Raw genomic sequence first — 12,530 nt, forward strand, 5'->3', positions numbered from 1 at the left:
CAGCAGAAGCCACTGGAGGTAGAGAGGATGGACACAGCACAGCAGGAGCCACTGGAGGTAGAGATGGAGGACACAGCACAGCATGAGCCACTTGAGGTGGAGAGGATGGAAAAAGCACAGCAGGGGCAATTGGAGGTGGAGAGGATGGAAACAGCACAGCAGGAGCCACTGGAGGTGGAGAGGATGGACACAGCACAGCATGAGCCACTGGAGGTGGAGAGGATGGACACAGCACAGCAGGAGCCACTGGACGTGGAGAGGATGGACAAAGCACAGCAGCCACTGGAGGTGGAGAGGATGGACACAGCAAAGCAGGAGCCACTGGAGGTAGAGAGGATGGACAGCATGAGCCACTAGAGGTGGAGAGGATGGACACAGCAAAGCAGGAGCCACTGGAGGTGGTGAGGATGGATACTGCACAGCTGGAGCCATTGGAGGTAGAGAGAATTGACACAGCACAGCAGGAGCCACTGGAGGTGGAGAGGATGGACACAGCACAGCAGCAGAAAATGGAGGTGGAGAGGATGGACACAGCACAGCAGGAGCCACGTGTAAGGGAAAGGATGGACACTGCACAGCATGAGCCACTGGAGTGTAGAGGATGGACACTGCACAGCATGAGCCACTGGAGTGTAGAGGATGGACACAGCACAGCAGCCACTGGAGGTGGAGAGGATGGTCAAAGCACAGCAGCCACTGGAGGTGGAGAGGATGGACACAGCACAGCAGGAGCCACTGGAGGTAGAGAGGATGGACACAGCACAGCAGGAGCCACTGGAGGTAGAGAGGAAGGACACAGCACAGCATGAGCCACTGGAGGTGGAGAGGATGGACAAAGCACAGCAGCCATTAGAGATGGAGATGGAGGACACAGCACAGCATGAGCCACTGGAGGTGGAGAGGATGGAAAAAGCACAGCAGGGGCCATTGGAGGTGGAGAGGAAGGAAACAGCACAGCAGGAGCCACTGGAGGTGGAGAGGATGGACACAGCACAGCATGAGCCACTGGAGGTGGAGAGGATGGACACAGCACAGCTGGAGTCACTGGAGGTGAGGAGGATGGACACAGCAAAGCAGGAGCCACTGGAGGTGGGGAGGATGGACACAGCAAAGCAGGAGCCACTGGAGGTGGAGAGGATGGACACAGCACTGCATGAGCCACTGGAGGTAGAGAGGATGGACAAAGGACAGCAGCCACTGGAGGTGGAGAGGAAGGACACAGCACAGCATGAGCCACTGGAGGTGGACAGGATGGACAAAGCACAGCAAGAGCCACTGAAGGTGGAGAGGATGGACAAAGCACAGCAAGAGCCACTGGAGGTAAAGAGGATGGACACAGCACAGCAGGAGCCACTGGAGGTGGGGAGGATGGACACAGCACAGCATGAGCCACTGGAGGAGGAGAGGATGGACATAGCACAGCAGCCACTGGAGGTGGAGAGGATGGACAAAGCATAGCAGCCACTGGAGGTGGAGAGAATGGATACAGCACAGCAGGAGCCACTGGAGGTAGAGAGGAATGACACAGCACAGCATGAGCCACTTGAGGTGGAGAGGATGGACAAAGCACAGCAGCCATTGGAGGTGGAGATGGAGGACACAGCACAGCATGAGCCACTGGAGGTGGAGAGGATGGACAAAGCACAGCAGCCATTGGAGGTGGAGATGGAGGACACAACACAGCAGGAGCCATTGGAGGTGGAGAGGATGGAAACATCACAGCTGGAGCCACTAGAGGTGGAGAGGATGGACAAAGCACAGCAGCCACTGGAGGTGGAGAGGATGGACACAGCAAAGCAGGAGCCACTGGAGGTAGAGAGGATGGACAGCATGAGCCACTGGAGGTGTAGAGGATGGACACAGCACAGCATGAGCCACTGGAGTGTAGAGGATGGACAAAGCACAGCAGCCACTGGAGGTGGAGAGGATGGATACAGCACAGCAGGAGCCACTGGAGGTAGAGAGGATGGACACAGCACAGCAGGAGCCACTGGAGGTAGACAGGAAGGACACAGCACAGCATGAGCCACTGGAGGTGGAGAGGATGGACAAAGCACAGCAGCCGTTGGAGGTGGAGATGGAGGACACAGCACAGCATGAGCCACTGGAGGTGGAGAGGATGGACAAAGCACAGCAGCCTTTGGAGGTGGAGATGGAGGACACAGCACAGCAGGAGCCATTGGAGGTGGAGAGGATGGACACAGCACAGCAGGGGCCATTGGAGGTGGAGAGGATGGACACAGCACAGCAGGAGCCACTGGAGTTGGAGAAAATGGACACAGCACAGCAGGAGTCACTGGTGGTGGGGAGGATGGACACAGCACAGCAGGAGCCACTGGAGGTGGGGAGGATCGAAACAGCAAAGCAGGAGCCACTGGAGGTGGAGAGGATGGACACAGCACAGCATGTGCCACTGGAGGTAGAGAGGATGGACAAAGCACAGCAGCCACTGGAGGTGGAGAGGAAGGACACAGCACAGCATGAGCCACTGGAGGTGGAGGGGATAGACAAAGCAAAGCAAGAGCCACTGAAGGTGGAGAGAATGGAGAAAGTACAGCAGGAGCCACTGGATGTGGAGAGGATGGACAAAGCAAAACAGGAGCCACTGGAGTTGGAGAGGATGGACAAAGCACAGCAAGATCCACTGGAGGTAGAGAGGATGGACACAGCACAGCAGGAGCGACTGGAGGTGGGGAGGATGCACACAGCACAGCATGAGCCACTGGAGGTGGAGAGGATGGACATAGCACAGCAGCCACTGGAGGTGGAAAGGATGGACAAAGCACAGCAGCCACTGGAGGTGGAGAGGATGGATACAGCACAGCAAGAGCCACTGGAGGTAGAGAGGATGGACACAGCACAGCAGGAGCCACTGGAGGTAGAGAGGAAGGACACAGCACAGCATGAGCCACTTTAGGTGGAGAGGATGGACAAAGCACAGCAGCCATTGGAGGTGGAGATGGAGGACACAGCACAGCATGAGCCACTGGAGGTGGAGAGGAAGGACAAAGCACCGCAGCCTTTGGAGGTGGAGATGGAGGACACAGCACAGCAGGAGCCATTGGAGGTGGAGAGGATGGACACAGCGCAGCAGGGGCCATTGGAGGTGGAGAGGATGGAAACAGCACAGCAGGAGCCACTGGAGGTGGAGAGGATGGACACAGCACAGCATGGGCCACAGGAGGTGGAGAGGATGGACACAGCACAGCAGGAGTCACTGGAGGTGGGGAGGATGGACACAGCACAGCAGGAGCCACTGGAGGTGGGGAGGATGGACACAGCAAAGCAGAAGCCATTGGACATGGAGAGGATGGACACAGCACAGCATGAGCCACTGGAGGTTGAGAGGATGGACAAAGCACAGCAGCCACTGGAGGTGGAGAGGATGGACACAGCACAGCATGAGCCACTGGAGGTGGAGGGGATGGACAAAGCACAGCAAGAGCCACTGGAGGTGGAGAGGATGGAAACAGCACAGCAGGAGCCACTGGAGGTGGAGAGGATGGACACAGCACAGCAGGAGAAAATGGAGGTGGAGAGGATGGACACAGCACAGCAGGAGCCACGTGTAGGGGAAAGGATGGACACAGCACAGCATGAGCCACTGGAGTGTAGAGGATGGACATAACATAGCAGCCACTGGAGGTGGAGAGGAAGGACACAGCACAGCATGAGCCACAGGAGGTGGAGAGAATGGACATAGCACAGCAGCCACTGGAGGTGGAGAGGATGGACACAGCACAGCAGGAGCAACTGGAGGTGGAGAGGATGGACAAAGCATAGCAGCCACTGGAGGTGGAGAGGATGGACACAGCAAAGCAGGAGCCACTGGAGGTAGAGAGGATGGACAGCATGAGCCACAAGAGGTGGAGAGGATGGACACAGCAAAGCAGGAGCCACTGGAGGTGGAGAGGATGGATACTGCACAGCTGGAGCAATTGGAGGTAGAGAGAATGGACACAGCACAGCAGGAGCCACTGGAGGTGGAGCGGATGGACACAGCACAGCAGCAGAAAATGGAGTTGGAGAGGATGGACACAGCACAGCAGGAGCCACGTGTAAGGGAAATGATGGACACTGCACAGCATGAGCCACTGGAGTGTAGAGGATGGACACAGCACAGCAGCCACTGGAGGTGGAGAGGATGGTCAAAGCACAGCAGCCACTGGAGGTGGAGAGGATGGACACAGCACAGCAGGAGCCACTGGAGGTAGAGAGGATGGACACAGCACAGCAGGAGCCACTGGAGGTAGAGAGGAAGGACACAGCACAGCATGAGCCACTGGAGGTGGAGAGGATGGACAAAGCACAGCAGCCATTGGAGGTGGAGATGGAGGACACAGCACAGCAGGAGCCATTAGAGGTGGAGAGGATGGACACAGCACAGCAGGGGCCATTGGAGGTGGAGAGGATGGAAACAGCACAGCAGGAGCCACTGGAGGTGGAGAGGATGGATACAGCACAGCATGAGCCACTGGAGGTGGAGAGGATGGACACAGCAGAGCAGGAGAAAATGGAGGTGGAGAGGATGGACACAGCACAGCAGGAGCCACTTGTAGGGGAAAGGATGGACACAGCACAGCATGAGCCACTGGAGGTGGAGAGGATGGACATAGCACAGCAGCCACTGGAGGTGGAGAGGATGGACAAAGCACAGTAGCCACTGGAGGTGGAGAGGATGGATACATCACAGCAGGAGCCACTGGAGGTAGAGAGGATGGACACAGCACAGCAGGAGCCACTGGAGGTAGAGAGGAAGGACACAGCACAGCATGACCCACAGGAGGTGGAGAGGATGGACAAAGTACAGCAGCCATTGGAGGTGGAGATGGAGGACACAGCACAGCAGGAGCCATTGGAGGTGGAGAGGATGGACACAGCACAGCAGGGGCCATTAGAGGTGGAGAGGATGGAAACAGCTCAGCAGGAGCCACTGGATGTTGAGAGGATGGACAGATCACAGCATGAGCCAATGGAGGTGGAGAGGATGGACACAGCACAGCAGGAGTCACTGGAGGTGGGGAGGATGGACACAGCACAGCAGGAGCCACTGGAGGTGGGGAGGATGGACACAGCAAAGCAGGAGCCACTGGAGGTGGAGCGGATGGACACAGCACAGCATGAGCCACTGGAGGTAGAGAGGATGGACAAAGCACAGCAGCCACTGGAGGTGGAGAGGAAGGACACAGCACAGCATGAGCCTCTGGAGGTGGAGAGGATGGACAAAGCACAGCAGCCTTTGGAGGTGGAGATGGAGGACACAGCACAGCAGGAGCCATTGGAGGTGGAGAGGATGGACACAGCACAGCAGGGGCCATTGGAGGTGGAGAGGATGGACACAGCACAGCAGGAGCCACTGGAGGTGGAGAGGATAGACACAGCACAGCAGGAGCCATTGGAGGTGGAGATGATGGACACAGCACAGCAGGAGCCATTGGAGGTGGAGAGGATGGACACAGCACAGCAGGGGCCATTGGAGGTGGAGAGGATGGACACAGCACAGCAGGAGCCTCTGGAGGTGGAGAGGAAGGACACAGCACAGCAGCCACTGGAGGTAGAGAGGATGGAAACAGCACAGTAGGAGCCATTGGAGGTGAGGAGGACGGATTTCGCACAGCAGGAGCCACTGGAGATAGAGAGGATGGACATAACATAGCAGCCACTGGAGGTGGAGAGGAAGGACACAGCACAGCATGAGCCACAGGAGGTGGAGAGAATGGACATAGCACAGCAGCCACTGGAGGTGGAGAGGATGGACACAGCACAGCAGGAGCCACTGGAGGTGGAGAGGATGGACAAAGCATAGCAGCCACTGGAGGTGGAGAGGATGGACACAGCAAAACAGGAGCCACTGGAGGTAGAGAGGATGGACAGCATGAGCCACTAGAGGTGGAGAGGATGGACACAGCAAAGCAGGAGCCACTGGACGTGGAGAGGATGGATACTGCACAGCTGGAGCCATTGGAGGTAGAGAGAATGGACACAGCACAGCAGGAGCCACTGGAGGTGGAGAGGATGGACACAGCACAGCAGCAGAAAATGGAGGTGGAGAGGATGGACACAGCACAGCAGGAGCCACGTGTAAGGGAAAGGATGGACACTGCACAGCATGAGCCACTGGAGTGTAGAGGATGGACACAGCACAGCAGCCACTGGAGGTGGAGAGGATGGTCAAAGCACAGCAGCCACTGGAGGTGGAGAGGATGGACACAGCACAGCAGGAGCCACTGGAGGTAGAGAGGATGGACACAGCACAGCAGGAGCCACTGGAGGTAGAGAGGAAGGACAAAGCACAGTATGAGCCACTGGAGGTGGAGAGGATGGACAAAGCACAGCAGCCATTGGAGGTGGAGATGGAGGACACAGCACAGCATGAGCCACTGGAGGTGGAGAGGATGGACAAAGCACAGCAGGGGCCATTGGTGGTGGAGAGGATGGAAACAGCACAGCAGGAGCCACTGGAGGAGGAGAGGATGGACACAGCACAGCAGGAGAAAATGGAGGTGGAGAGGATGGACACAGCACAGCAGGATCCACGTGTAGGGGAAAGGATGGACACAGCACAGCATGAGCCACTGGAGTGTAGAGGATGGACATAGGACAGCAGCCACTGGAGGTGGAGAGGATGGACAAAGCACAGCAGCCACTGGAGGTGGAGAGGATGGATACAGCACAGCTGGATCCATTGGAGGTAGAGAGGATGGACACAGCACAGCAGGAGCCACTGGAGGTGGAGAGGATGGACACAGCAGAGCAGGAGAAAATGGAGGTGGAGAGGATGGACACAGCACAGCAGGAGCCACGTGTAGGGGAAAGGATGGACACAGCACAGCATGAGCCACTGGAGGTGGAGAGAATGGACATAGCACAGTAGCCACTGGAGGTGGAGAGGATGGACAAAGCACAGTAGCCACTGGAGGTGGAGAGGATGGATACAGCACAGCAGGAGCCACTGGAGGTAGAGAGGATGGACACAGCACAGCAGGAGCCACTGGAGGTAGAGAGGAAGGACACAGCACAGCATGAACCACAGGAGGTGGAGAGGATGGACAAAGCACAGCAGCCATTGGAGGTGGAGATGGAGGACACAGCACAGCATGAGCCACTGGAGGTGGAGAGGATGGACAAAGCACAGCAGGGGCCATTGGTGGTGGAGAGGATGGAAACAGCACAGCAGGAGCCACTGGAGGAGGAGAGGATGGACACAGCACAGCATGAGCCTCTGGAGGTGGAGAGGATGGACACAGCACAGCAGGAGTCACTGGAGGTGAGGAGGATGGACACAGCAAAGCAGGAGCCACTGGAGGTGGGGAGGATGGACACAGCAAAGCAGGAGCCACTGGAGGTGGAGAGGATGGACACAGCACAGCATGAGCCACTGGAGGTAGAGAGGATGGACAAAGGACAGCAGCCACTGGAGGTGGAGAGGAAGGACACAGCACAGCATGAGCCACTGGAGGTGGACGGGATGGACAAAGCACAGCAAGAGCCACTGAAGGTGGAGAGGATGGACAAAGCACAGCAAGAGCCACTGAAGGTAAAGAGGATGGACAAAGCACAGCAGGAGCCACTGGAGGAGGAGAGGATGGACATAGCACAGCAGCCACTGGAGGTGGAGAGGATGGACAAAGCACAGCAGCCACTGGAGGTGGAGAGGATGGACAAAGCACAGCAGCCACTGGAGGTGGATAGGATGGATACAGCACAGCAGGAGCCACTGGAGGTAGAGAGGAATGACACAGCACAGCATGAGCCACTTGAGGTGGAGAGGATGGACAAAGCACAGCAGCCATTGGAGGTGGAGATGGAGGACACAGCACAGCATGAGACACTGGAGGTGGAGAGGATGGACAAAGCACAGCAGCCATTGGAGGTGGAGATGGAGGACACAGCACAGCAGGAGCCATTGGAGGTGGAAAGGATGGACACAGCACAGCAGGGGCCATTGGAGGTGGAGAGGATGGAAACAGCACAGCTGGAGCCACTGGAGGTGGAGAGGATGGACAAAGCACAGCAGCCACTGGAGGTGGAGAGGATGGACACAGCAAAGCAGGAGCCACTGGAGGTAGAGAGGATGGACAGCATGAGCCACTGGAGGTGGAGAGGATGGACACAGCAAAGCAGGAGCCACTGGAGGTGGAGAGGATGGATACAGCAAAGTTGGAGCCATTGGAGGTAGAGAGGATGGACACAGCACAGCAGGAGCCACTGGAGGTGGAGAGGATGGACACAGCACAGCAGGAGAAAATGGAGGTGGAGAGGATGGACACAGCACAGCAGGAGCCATGTGTAGGGGAAAGGATGGACACAGCACAGCATGAGCCACTGGAGTGTAGAGGATGGATACAGCACAGCAGCCACTGGAGGTGGAGAGGATGGTCAAAGCACAGCAGCCACTGGAGGTGGAGAGGATGGTCAAAGCACAGCAGCCACTGGAGGTGGAGAGGATGGACACAGCACAGCAGAAGCCACTGGAGGTAGAGAGGATGGACACAGCACAGCAGGAGCCACTGGAGGTAGAGATGGAGGACACAGCACAGCATGAGCCACTTGAGGTGGAGAGGATGGAAAAAGCACAGCAGGGGCCATTGGAGGTGGAGAGGATGGAAACAGCACAGCAGGAGCCACTGGAGGTGGAGAGGATGGACACAGCACAGCATGAGCCACTGGAGGTGGAGAGGATGGACACAGCACAGCAGGAGCCACTGGACGTGGAGAGGATGGACAAAGCACAGCAGCCACTGGAGGTGGAGAGGATGGACAAAGCAAAGCAGGAGCCACTGGAGGTAGAGAGGATGGACAGCATGAGCCACTAGAGGTGGAGAGGATGGACACAGCAAAGCAGGAGCCACTGGAGGTGGTGAGGATGGATACTGCACAGCTGGAGCCATTGGAGGTAGAGAGAATTGACACAGCACAGCAGGAGCCACTGGAGGTGGAGAGGATGGACACAGCACAGCAGCAGAAAATGGAGGTGGAGAGGATGGACACAGCACAGCAGGAGCCACGTGTAAGGGAAAGGATGGACACTGCACAGCATGAGCCACTGGAGTGTAGAGGATGGACACTGCACAGCATGAGCCACTGGAGTGTAGAGGATGGACACAGCACAGCAGCCACTGGAGGTGGAGAGGATGGTCAAAGCACAGCAGCCACTGGAGGTGGAGAGGATGGACACAGCACAGCAGGAGCCACTGGAGGTAGAGAGGATGGACACAGCACAGCAGGAGCCACTGGAGGTAGAGAGGAAGGACACAGCACAGCATGAGCCACTGGAGGTGGAGAGGATGGACAAAGCACAGCAGCCATTAGAGGTGGAGATGGAGGACACAGCACAGCATGAGCCACTGGAGGTGGAGAGGATGGAAAAAGCACAGCAGGGGCCATTGGAGGTGGAGAGGAAGGAAACAGCACAGCAGGAGCCACTGGAGGTGGAGAGGATGGACACAGCACAGCATGAGCCACTGGAGGTGGAGAGGATGGACACAGCACAGCTGGAGTCACTGGAGGTGAGGAGGATGGACACAGCAAAGCAGGAGCCACTGGAGGAGGGGAGTATGGACACAGCAAAGCAGGAGCCACTGGAGGTGGAGAGGATGGACATAGCACTGCATGAGCCACTGGAGGTAGAGAGGATGGACAAAGGACAGCAGCCACTGGAGGTGGAGAGGAAGGACACAGCACAGCATGAGCCACTGGAGGTGGACAGGATGGACAAAGCACAGCAAGAGCCACTGAAGGTGGAGAGGATGGACAAAGCACAGCAAGAGCCACTGGAGGTAAAGAGGATGGACACAGCACAGCAGGAGCCACTGGAGGTGGGGAGGATGGACACAGCACAGCATGAGCCACTGGAGGAGGAGAGGATGGACATAGCACAGCAGCCACTGGAGGTGGAGAGGATGGACAAAGCATAGCAGCCACTGGAGGTGGAGAGGATGGATACAGCACAGCAGGAGCCACTGGAGGTAGAGAGGAATGACACAGCACAGCATGAGCCACTTGAGGTGGAGAGGATGGACAAAGCACAGCAGCCATTGGAGGTGGAGATGGAGGACACAGCACAGCATGAGCCACTGGAGGTGGAGAGGATGGACAAAGCACAGCAGCCATTGGAGGTGGAGATGGAGGACACAACACAGCAGGAGCCATTGGAGGTGGAGAGGATGGAAACAGCACAGCTGGAGCCACTAGAGGTGGAGAGGATGGACAAAGCACAGCAGCCACTGGAGTGTAGAGGATGGACACAGCACAGCAGCCACTGGAGGTGGAGAGGATGGACACAGCACAGCAGAAGCCACTGGAGGTAGAGAGGATGGACACAGCACAGCAGGAGCCACTGGAGGTAGAGATGGAGGACACAGCACAGCATGAGCCACTTGAGGTGGAGAGGATGGAAACAGCACAGCTGGAGCCACTAGAGGTGGAGAGGATGGACAAAGCACAGCAGCCACTGGAGGTGGAGAGGATGGACACAGCAAAGCAGGAGCCACTGGAGGTAGAGAGGATGGACAGCATGAGCCACTGGAGGTGTAGAGGATGGACACAGCACAGCATGAGCCACTGGAGTGTAGAGGATGGACAAAGCACAGCAGCCACTGGAGGTGGAGAGGATGGATACAGCACAGCAGGAGCCACTGGAGGTAGAGAGGATGGACACAGCACAGCAGGAGCCACTGGAGGTAGACAGGAAGGACACAGCACAGCATGAGCCACTGGAGGTGGAGAGGATGGACAAAGCACAGCAGCCATTGGAGGTGGAGATGGAGGACACAGCACAGCATGAGCCACTGGAGGAGGAGAGGATGGACAAAGCACAGCAGCCTTTGGAGGTGGAGATGGAGGACACAGCACAGCAGGAGCCATTGGAGGTGGAGAGGATGGACACAGCACAGCAGGGGCCATTGGAGGTGGAGAGGATGGACACAGCACAGCAGGAGCCACTGGGGTTGGAGAAAATGGACACAGCACAGCAGGAGTCACTGGTGGTGGGGAGGATGGACACAGCACAGCAGGGGCCATTGGAGGTGGAGAGGATGGAAACAGCACAGCAGGAGCCACTGGAGGTGGAGAGGAAGGACACAGCACAGCAGCCACTGGAGGTAGAGAGGATGGAAACAGCACAGTAGGAGCCACTGGAGGTGAGGAGGACGGATACCGCACAGCAGGAGCCACTGGAGATGGAGAGGATGGACATAACATAGCAGCCACTGGAGGTGGAGAGGAAGGACACAGCACAGCATGAGCCACAGGAGGTGGAGAGAATGAACATAGCACAGCAGCCACTGGAGGTGGAGAGGATGGACACAGCACAGCAGGAGCCACTGGAGGTGGAGAGGATGGACACAGCACAGCAGCAGCCACTGGAGGTGGAGAGGATGGACACAGCACAGCAGGAGCCACTGGAGGTGGAGAGGATGGACACAGCACAGCAGCAGAAAATGGAGGTGGAGAGGATGGACACAGCACAGCAGGAGCCACGTGTAAGGGAAAGGATGGACACTGCACAGCATGAGCCACTGGAGTGTAGAGGATGGACACAGCACAGCAGCCACTGGAGGTGGAGAGGATGGTCAAAGCACAGCAGCCACTGGAGGTGGAGAGGATGGACACAGCACAGCAGAAGCCACTGGAGGTAGAGAGGATGGACACAGCACAGCAGGAGCCACTGGAGGTAGAGATGGAGGACACAGCACAGCATGAGCCACTTGAGGTGGAGAGGATGGAAAAAGCACAGCAGGGGCCATTGGAGGTGGAGAGGATGGAAACAGCACAGCAGGAGCCACTGGAGGTGGAGAGGATGGACACAGCACAGCATGAGCCACTGGAGGTGGAGAGGATGGACACAGCACAGCAGGAGCCACTGGACGTGGAGAGGATGGACAAAGCACAGCAGCCACTGGAGGTGGAGAGGATGGACACAGCAAAGCAGGAGCCACTGGAGGTAGAGAGGATGGACAGCATGAGCCACTAGAGGTGGAGAGGATGGACACAGCAAAGCAGGAGCCACTGGAGGTGGTGAGGATGGATACTGCACAGCTGGAGCCATTGGAGGTAGAGAGAATTGACACAGCACAGCAGGAGCCACTGGAGGTGGAGAGGATGGACACAGCACAGCAGCAGAAAATGGAGGTGGAGAGGATGGACACAGCACAGCAGGAGCCACGTGTAAGGGAAAGGATGGACACTGCACAGCATGAGCCACTGGAGTGTAGAGGATGGACACTGCACAGCATGAGCCACTGGAGTGTAGAGGATGGACACAGCACAGCAGCCACTGGAGGTGGAGAGGATGGTCAAAGCACAGCAGCCACTGGAGGTGGAGAGGATGGACACAGCACAGCAGGAGCCACTGGAGGTAGAGAGGATGGACACAGCACAGCAGGAGCCACTGGAGGTAGAGAGGAAGGACACAGCACAGCATGAGCCACTGGAGGTGGAGAGGATGGACAAAGCACAGCAGCCATTAGAGATGGAGATGGAGGACACAGCACAGCATGAGCCACTGGAGGTGGAGAGGATGGAAAAAG

Source organism: Taudactylus pleione, unplaced genomic scaffold (assembly GCF_031769625.1).
Source record: "Taudactylus pleione unplaced genomic scaffold, aTauple2 ptg000426l, whole genome shotgun sequence".
Taxonomy (NCBI): Eukaryota; Metazoa; Chordata; class Amphibia; order Anura; family Myobatrachidae; genus Taudactylus; species Taudactylus pleione.